The sequence below is a fragment of the Dasypus novemcinctus genome, chromosome 15, assembly GCF_030445035.2.
Source record: "Dasypus novemcinctus isolate mDasNov1 chromosome 15, mDasNov1.1.hap2, whole genome shotgun sequence".
Taxonomy (NCBI): Eukaryota; Metazoa; Chordata; class Mammalia; order Cingulata; family Dasypodidae; genus Dasypus; species Dasypus novemcinctus.
Genome location: NC_080687.1, coordinates 103,112,136 through 103,121,307, shown reverse-complemented (window position 1 = coordinate 103,121,307; position 9,172 = coordinate 103,112,136). Strand labels below are relative to the sequence as shown.

Genomic DNA, 9,172 nt, shown 5'->3' with positions numbered 1-9,172 from the left:
CTGATGCAACAGGCTGGCATGGCAAACTGACACAGCAAGATGATGCAACAAGCTGATGCAAGAAGGAAACACAATGAGAGACATGACAAGTGGGTGCAGAGGTGTCTCAAATGATTAGGCCCCTCCCTCCCATGTGGGAGAACCCAGGGGTCAGTTCCCAGTACCTCCTAAAAAAGAAGATGAGCACACAACAAACCCACAGAAAGCAGACAGTGAGTGCAAACAACAAGGGGAGAGAGAAGAAATAAATAAAATCAAATCTTTTTTAAAAAAGTGAATGGTTAGATGCTTGCTTTGACAGTACACATACTAAAATTGGAACAATACAGAGAAAATTAGCAGGGCCTCTGTGCAAGGATGACATGTAAATTTGTGAAGAATTTCATATTTTTGTCAATTGAAAGAAAGCTAGAGAATAATCTAGGGATTGAATAACAGTGAAACCAGAGATTAATGAAAATTGTGGTTGATGGTACAGATGCACGAGTGTCCTTCCGTGAGCTAGAGTGGATGTACATCATTATTTAGGGTGGTGGGAATGGGGAGAAGCTTGGGAAAAATACAACTGGAGTGACCTATGGACTGTGGTTAACAGCAATACCATAATATTTGTGCATTAATGCCAAAGATGTACTGTGTTGATAATGGGGGGGGGGAATGGAAAAAGTGTGCCAAATGCACACTATGGACCATGGTCGGTGGTAATAGTCTGAGGATATTATCTCATAATCCATAACAAATACTCTGCCACAGTGTGGTGTGTTGGAGAAGGGGTATTGTGTGGGAATTCTACATATGTCCATGATTGTTTTGTAAATTCAAACCTCTGTAATAAAAGTAAAATTTAAAAATATTAATAATAGGGTGGGTTGGGGGGGAAATATACCAAATGTAAGATATGGATTATAGTTAGTAGCAATATTTTGATGATGCTCTTGCATCATTGGCAACAAATGATTCACAACAATATAAAGTGTCAGGGGAGCGGCGATGTATAAGACTCCTGTATGATGTTATGCATATTTATTTTGAAAGTTCACAACTTATTGTTTATGTATGTTCATGTATGAACAATATACTTCAATAAAAATATATTTTAAAAAGTGAATGGTTAGGATGAAGAATGAAAGAGGCATGTAAGTTTAACTGGAAGTACGTGGAAAACACTCCTCATTTCAGTTTATAAATCAAAGAATGAATTATTCTTCATAAAGTTCCTCTATCCCAGGGGTTCTTAATCTTTTTTGTTCCATGGACCCCTTTTTGGAATGTAGCAGCAGATAGTTTTATGACACTCAACATCAGTATGTCTTTAAATTAAATTTTAGGATTATTCAAAATGTTTTACAACTTTCCTATAATTTCAATGCCTGATAACCTAACACAGTTCAACATCTGTTCAAATGGTCATTTTTAGCAAACATTTAGAAATCTGAGTTTTTGAATTGATGTCATAAAGTCATCTCTGCTGTCCTTACCAACCTACTTGCAGGCAGTTATCCACTGCACTCAGAACATGCCACATCAAAATGAAACTCATACTAAGTCTACACTATATTGTGTATTATTTAATAAATATATCACACCTGCACCAACACATCCCCACAAGAATAATGTTTGTTTGAATTTTCAATTCAAGCTCATGGACTCCCTGAAATCTTTCCGTGGATGCCTTGGGGGTCCACGGATCCCTGATTAAGAACCCCTGCTCTAGCCAAAACCAATGGCCATAAATTACCACCTCTGCCATTGTCATCCCCCAGCTACAGATTATTATTCGTCTATGAAGGAAACTATATGGGGGCTATCATGCTTCATTCACTCTATTTTTTAAAATCCTTGTATGTTTTTATACTCTCCAGATTATTTTGAAAACAATATTTTTGATATATATATAAATGAACAGTTGTCTCAAAGTGCACAGAAATTACTTACATTCCCCTATAAATGAAACACTGATAAAAGAACACTTAACATATTATATGAGGACTTCAACATAATAGAATTCTCTTTCTCCAGCTTTTTAAACTATTTTTTTCTCATTTAAGCCAATTCATATTTGACATTTGGGCTATATATACATATAAAAACAGAGTCATTTCTCAAAGTGAGCATATGATAAAACAGCATTCAGGGAAACTGATTTGGCTCAATGGATAGAGCATCCGCCTACCACATGGGAGGTCCAGGGCTCAAACCCAGGGCCTCCTGACCTGTGTGATGAACTGGCCCATGCACAGTGCTGGTGCGCACAAGGAGTGCTGTGCCACGCAGGGGTGTCCCCCGCGTAGGGGAGCCCCACGCGCAAGGAGTGCGCCCGTAAGGAGAGCCGCCCAGCATGAAAGAAAGTGCAGCCTGCCCAGGAATGGCGCCGCACACATGGAGAGCTGACACAGCAAGATGATGCAACAAAATGAGACACAGATTCCCAGTGCTGCTGACAAGAATGCAAGTGGACACAGAAGAACACACAACAAATGGACACAGAGAGCAGACAACTGGGGGTGGGGGGGGCAGGGAAGAAGAGAGAAATTAAAGGAAATAAAACAGCATTCAGTGTCCTTTCTGGATATAAATAAAATTTCAGAGGCAAAGTAGTCCAAATGGGAGCAAAAAAAGCTAACTTCCTGATGAAATAGACTAGATAAACATAAGAATTAAGAATAATTCCATAAATCATTCTCTTTCTTATCTTTTTAACATGCAAGTATGCATTATAGTTGTGTGTGAATTAGAATACTTTCCATCATGATTGTGGACTCCTATTACTGGGATGTGTAATTCAATAAAATGCCCTGGGGTAACAGAGGTAGAATAGGTGAATAGAGGATATTTGTCCATCATGTTATCCATATCAATTTACTGAAGAGGTAGAATATTTAAAAGTCTCAATGGACTCGGATATTGACTTGGGCCTTACAGTGATGTTTGATTTCAGTATTTATTAAGATCCTAATTAAGCATATTAGAATGCTAGCCATCACCGGATTAGTACTTCCAGGTGAAACACTGGAAAGAAATGACTGCACTACAAAACACACACACAAAACATTATATTTTGTGGTTACTATTTCTTCCACTATTTTTGTAATTGAGCCAAGATAAGAGTTCTAATTTGTTTAAGAATATTTTTTTTTATTTAGGCAGTACCAGAAATTGAACCCAGGAGCTCATCATACATAGGAAGCAGGTGCTCAACCACTTGAGCTAAATCAGCTTCTTTAAGAACATTTAATGTACCCCAGAAATTGTCTGAATCAAAGACTTTTATTAATTCTTCTGTCAAACACAACACTGATTCCCATCTATAATTCTTTTTTTTAAGTTTTTTTATCTCTCCCCTTCCCTACCTGCCCTCGCCCCCCAGTTGTCTGCGCTCTGTGTCCATTCACTGTGTGTTCTTCTGTGTCCGTTTGTATTCTTGTCAGCGGCACCTGGAATCTATGTCTCATTTTGTTGCATCATCTTCCTGCATCAGCTCTGTGTGTGTGGCACCACTCCTGGGCAGGCTGCACTTTTTTCACACTGGGCAGCTCTCCTTACGGGGTGCACTCCTTGCGTGTGGGGCTCCCCTATGTGGGGGACACCCCTGTGTGGCACTGCACTCCGGCACATCGGTGCTGTGCATGGGCTAACTCATCACACAGGTCAGGAGGCCCTGGGTTTGAACCTTGGACCTCCCATGTGGTAGGCAGTCACCCTATCCATTGGGCCAAATCCACTTCCCTATAATTCTTTTTTAAGATAAGAAATAATAAGTCAGATGAAAAAACATTTGTGGCCTTGAGCTATGAAACATTACAGTTAAGCACACTGATTGATTGAACCACTTAGAATATTACTGTATTCAACTATGGCAGGGGAGGAATGCTGGTGTGGGGTGTTATTGATAGGGGACACATGGTTGGGAAGAAGTTATCCAGGGCATGTATATAGGGTATATAAAATGTTCAGATATTTGTTGGGTATTTTCATAGTAGTTACAGTACAAATGACAACTGAGAAAGTGCTGAGTTCCTAGCCAGGGGAGCTCTGCCACATTCTCCAAGTAACAGCAACAATCCCCCAAGTGCAAAGGCAAAGACCAGTGAAGAAGAATGGTCCAATGATGAACACTTAATACCTTTGACTATGCTTATGAGCCTGTGTGCCTGAAATATGAACTAGTCCTAGAGCTTCAGGGTGCCTAAGAGTTACCTCCTGAGAGCCTCCATGGTGCTCAAATGTGGCCACACCCTAGGCCAAACTCAGCATGTAAATGCATTACCTTTTCCCCAGCCTGGGGCATGAGTCCCAGGGGTGAGCCTCCTGGCACCGAGGGAATCACTAACTGGAGATTCACCTAGTAAAAGACCGTAAATAAAAGGTGAAAATGGTAAAGACAAATGAGTTTATATGGCTAAGAGTCTTCAAAAAAGAATTGGGAGGTCATCAGAGGGGTAATGCTTATGCATGCCTCAGCAGAATCTCAGAGACAGCCAAAGTAGATGCAACCCCAGGGCTACAGAAACACACAGGTTCTACAGTCATGGCAGATGACTCTGGAGTTCAGGGCCTTGTCAGTGGGCCCTACTTCATAATTTGTGTTCCTGAGTGTGATGGAGTTGGACTCAGATGTGACCCTTCTACACATGCCACCACTCTGTCACTTTTACTGAACCTGTGGTTGGTGCTGGGGTTGGTGTACACTCAGGAGACTTGAATCTCTGGACTGGCCATGTGCCAGCTGGGCTCTGAGCCTCAGCAGAATTGCAACTCCTACTCTCCGGTTTGTTGGACTTAACCCAGGTCTCCTAACAAGCAGGTGAAGATGGTCAATCAATACACCAGGGAACTGAGAGTGCCTACTACTCCAAGCAGGAGAATAGCATCCATCAACCATGTGGAATCTAAGCCCCCTCTTGATATAGAGGTGGAGTGGACATCACCATCCCAGGGTCCATAGGATGGAGGATTAAAATATGGATTACAGTGAACTTACTGGTATTCTACTATAGAATATTGTGACTAGTAATGGAAGAAACTGTAGCACTGATATGGAGAAAGTGGCCACAGTAGTTGCTGAGGGCAGGGAGAGGGAAGAAGAGATGAGATGTGGGGGCATTTTCAGGACTTGGAGTTGTCCTGAATGATATTGCAGACAGATGCAGGACATTATGTATATCCTGCCGTAACCCACTGAATGGACTGGGAGAGAGTGTAAACTACAATGTAAGATATAATCCATGTGGTGCAGCAGTGCTCCAAAATGTATTCACCAAATGCAATGAATGTACCACAATGATGAAAGAAGTTGTTGATGAGGGTTGGGGGGGGGGTGTGTGTGTATGGGGGGAGTATGTGGGAACCTCTTATGTATATATTTTTTAAGATTTTTAAAAAATTTATTTCTCTCCCCTTCACCTCCCCCCCCACACCATCCCAGTTGTCTGTGTCATTCGCTATGTGTTATTCTGTGCCCGCTTCTATTCTTATCAGTGGCACTGGGAATCTGTGTCTCTTTTTGTTGTGTCATCTTGCTCTGTCAGCTCTCCATGTGTGCAGTGCCACTCCTGGGCAGGCTGTACTTTCTTTCACACTGGGCAGCTCTCCTTGTGGGGCACACTCCTTGCACATGGGGTTCCCCTACACAGGGGACACCCCTGCATGGCACGGCACTCCTTGCATGCATCAGCACTGTACATGGGCCAGCTCCACACAGGTCAAGGAGGTCCTGAGTTTGAACCGTGGACCTTACATGTGGTAGACTGATGCTCTATCTGTTGGGCCAAGTTCTCTTCCCTCTCATATTTTTTAATGTAACATTTTTGTGATCTATGTATGTTCAAAAAAAAAAAGCTATAGAAAATTAAAAAAAAAAAAAGAATATCACTGTAAAGATGTTAATCACTGTTGGCTTCAGCAATGAATGGGTGCAGCTTTACTGTGACTTCTCCAAAAATGATTTGTAGCAACTAACCCACTGCTGATACACAGTGTCAAAGTCACAGTTATTCCCTTAATAGGCTCTTCAATAATAACTTGTTTTTGTGGATCATAGCTCCCAAGTAGTTCAACTTTGCCTTTGCAGTTTTTAACTTGATTATCTTTTTTATGCAAATCTCTCAGATTGCTTTCATGTATATGTCGTATACATATTAGGGTTCTCTAGGAAAACAGAACCCAAGAAGTTATCTGAAATTGCATGAGAGTTTATAAAATTGTCTCATATGACTGTGGGGATTCACAAGTCCAAATTCCATAAGACAGGCTCAAAGCTAGGAGCTCTGATGAAGATTTTCAGTGCATTCCCCAGGAGAAGATGGGCTGGCTGAAGTAGAGATGAAAATTCTCTCTTTTGACTGCTGAAATCATCACTTCTCCTTGTATGCCTTCAATTGACTGTATGAGACATCTCACTGTTGAAAGCAGTCTCCTCAGTTGATTCTAGATGTAATTGGCCATAGATGCAATCAAGTTACCGATGATTTAAGCTATGAAATGTCTTCACAGTTAACAATCAGGCCAGTGCTTGCTTCACCAAACAACTGGGCACCATTATTTGGCCAAGCTGACACATGAACCTAACCACAGTCTACCCCATGTCAACTTGGCAAGCACCTTAAACCAGACTTAACCTCTGAATAAAAAATAATAACAGGGCAAGTGGATTTGGCTCAATGGATAGAGCGTCTGCCTACCACATGGGAAGTCCAAAGTTCAAACCCTGGACCTCCTGACCCATGTAATGAGCGGACCCATGTGTAGTGCTGATGTGCACAAGGAGTGCCGTGCCACACAGGGGTGTCCCCTGCGTAGGGGAGCCCCACACACAAGGAATGTGCCCCGTAAGTAGAGCCACCCAGCATGATAAAAAAAAGTGCAGCCTGCCCAGAGTGGCGCTGCATACATGGAGAGCTGACGCAGCAAGATGATGCAGCAAAAAGAGACACAGATTGCCAGTGCTACTGACAAGAATGCAAGTAGATGCAGAGGAACACAAAGCGAGTGGACACAGAGAGCAGACGACACAGGGGCGGGGAAGGGGAGAGAAATAAATTTTTTTAAAAATCTTTAAAAAACAACAACAACAATAGCAGATATATCTGTCACCTAACAATACGTATCTGGCCTGTGTACAACTGGAAATGCACTAAATCTCTCTAGAATAGGGTGGAAGTCCTTGGGTAATATTCATTCTTAAACTTGATATCTTATAACTTGAATATTACAGCATGAAACTTAAGTCATATAAGGGGATAAGATAGGGAAGAAAACAAAGATATTTGCTTTATGTACATATACAACACACTCATAACAAAACAAGGAAGAAATATTTGTAACCATTACTGTAGCTGGTCATGTGACCATAATTCTGATTTATCACTGCCTTCTTCAAGCTACCCATTTCACGTTCCTTTTACTCTTGGCGAGCACCTCAGCTGGCTAGGCTCTTCGCCTGGTGGGGTGACTTCATTCCTGAAGTTTCTGGACCAGTGTTTGAAGCAGAACCATCACAGTATATAATCAAATGTGGCAAAGTCTTCTTTGGTAACTTTGGGCTATGTGATTTTTAGAAATACCGTTCTTCTTCATGCAATTTTGCCCTCCATAATCACAAGGACTTCCCATCTCATGTGTGAATTATGGCACTATCTATCTTCCAATTATCTGAAATATTTTGACCAGTCACAAGTTTTCTGAAAACTACTTCTGTAATGGATGATCGACAAAGGTTACACAGACATACAAACAGTACTGACTTGGGCTCCTGCTCTGCCATCTTCTCAGGCTCAATGAGAGGTGCGGAGTGCTTGTTCACTCTTATGAAACTCCACAAAAGATAAATATTAAAATGTGAGGGGAAATCTCATATATTGGGGCCTTTCTAGTCAATGAGTCAATTGTCAATAATTAATTGCCCTGAACTCTTAATTTTCTGGGATAATGCTAAGAAAAAAATGTACAGTCCATGTCATTAGGTAGCTTACAATCTGATTATGAAGAATCAAACCATATACACCCACCTGAAAATAAAACCTAAGATAAAAGACAGCAAATGGTAAGAGCCTTGGATTGGTATAAATGTTGCAACTGAGTGCAGATGGGATCCCTTCGTGCTAGGATGGCCTGGAAGGTGTTTTAGGCTGCCAAAGGGCTGCCGATGCAAAGTACCAGAAACGGGTTGGCTTTTACAATGGGGATTTTATTTAGGGTAAAGGCTTATGGTTCCAAGGCCATGAAATGTCCAAATCAAGGTATCAGCGAAGTTCCCTTCTCAGGGTCCTGCCATGTGGTACAGCAAGATGGCCACCGATCTCTGCCGAGGTCCCTGCCCTCCGCTCCAGAATCTACCATCTCCCAGAGCTCCGCTGTGGGCAACCAGGCAACCTGTCTCTCTCCTGGCCTCCCCTCTCAGTCTCAGCTGCTCTGCTTTCTTCCCAAGTTCAGCAGGGAGCTATCAGGCACACAGCCCATCTCCTCTTGAGCTACTTATGGGCCCAGCCCCTCAGGGGCCTCTCTCTGTGCCTCTGTGCTCTGCTGGCTCCAGACCCTGGGACTGTTTGCAGCCTTCAGGGGCTTCTGTTTCCCTGCAGTCCTCTCTCGCAGGGCAGGATCAATATGGCAGCTTCCTTTTTCTGTCTGTTTTTATCAGACCCAGCAAGATGGCAGAGACCCAACCAGAGACACGCCTCACTGACATGGTCCAATCAAGTGGGTCTTACACCCACAGGAGTGGATTAGTTAAAAAACATAATCTTCCTTTTTTGAGGATTCATAAAAGAATTTCAAACTGTCACGGAGGGCTTTGACAGAATACAGGAGATTGGATCTGGGCTTTACAAGGGGTAAAATTTCATTATGCAGGGAAAATGGGGTGGGTATGAGCAAAAGCATTGGGACTTCGAAGGCATTGGAGCCAAGAAAGAAGACGTGTTCAAGGAGAGCTCATCATGGTGTGAAAATTGAAAGAAACCATTGAGCGGATCATAGCATGGGGCGATGGTTTCATGTGTCAGCTTGGTTAAGTTATGATGTCCAGTTTTTTGGTCAAGCAAGCAGTGAACTGGTTATTACTGTGAGGGCATTTCATAGATTCATGTGTATCATTAGTTAGTTGACTGTACATACAGCTCATTGCATCTACAATCAACAAAGACCACCCTCACCAAGGAGGAGAGTCTCTTCATCC

General features: G+C 42.2%; 1 non-coding gene and 1 pseudogene across 1 annotated transcript; one reads left to right on the top strand and one right to left on the bottom strand.

Annotated features, from left to right (window-relative positions):
• Positions 1–289: 289 nt before the first annotated feature.
• LOC111758824 (U6 spliceosomal RNA) lies at positions 290–392 on the top strand. Its single transcript, XR_002792976.1, has one exon. It is a non-coding gene; the product is annotated as a U6 spliceosomal RNA (small nuclear RNA).
• A 5,528-nt stretch (positions 393–5,920) lies between these two features.
• LOC139436505 (low molecular weight phosphotyrosine protein phosphatase-like) lies at positions 5,921–7,762 on the bottom strand (annotated as a pseudogene).
• Positions 7,763–9,172: the final 1,410 nt, after the last annotated feature.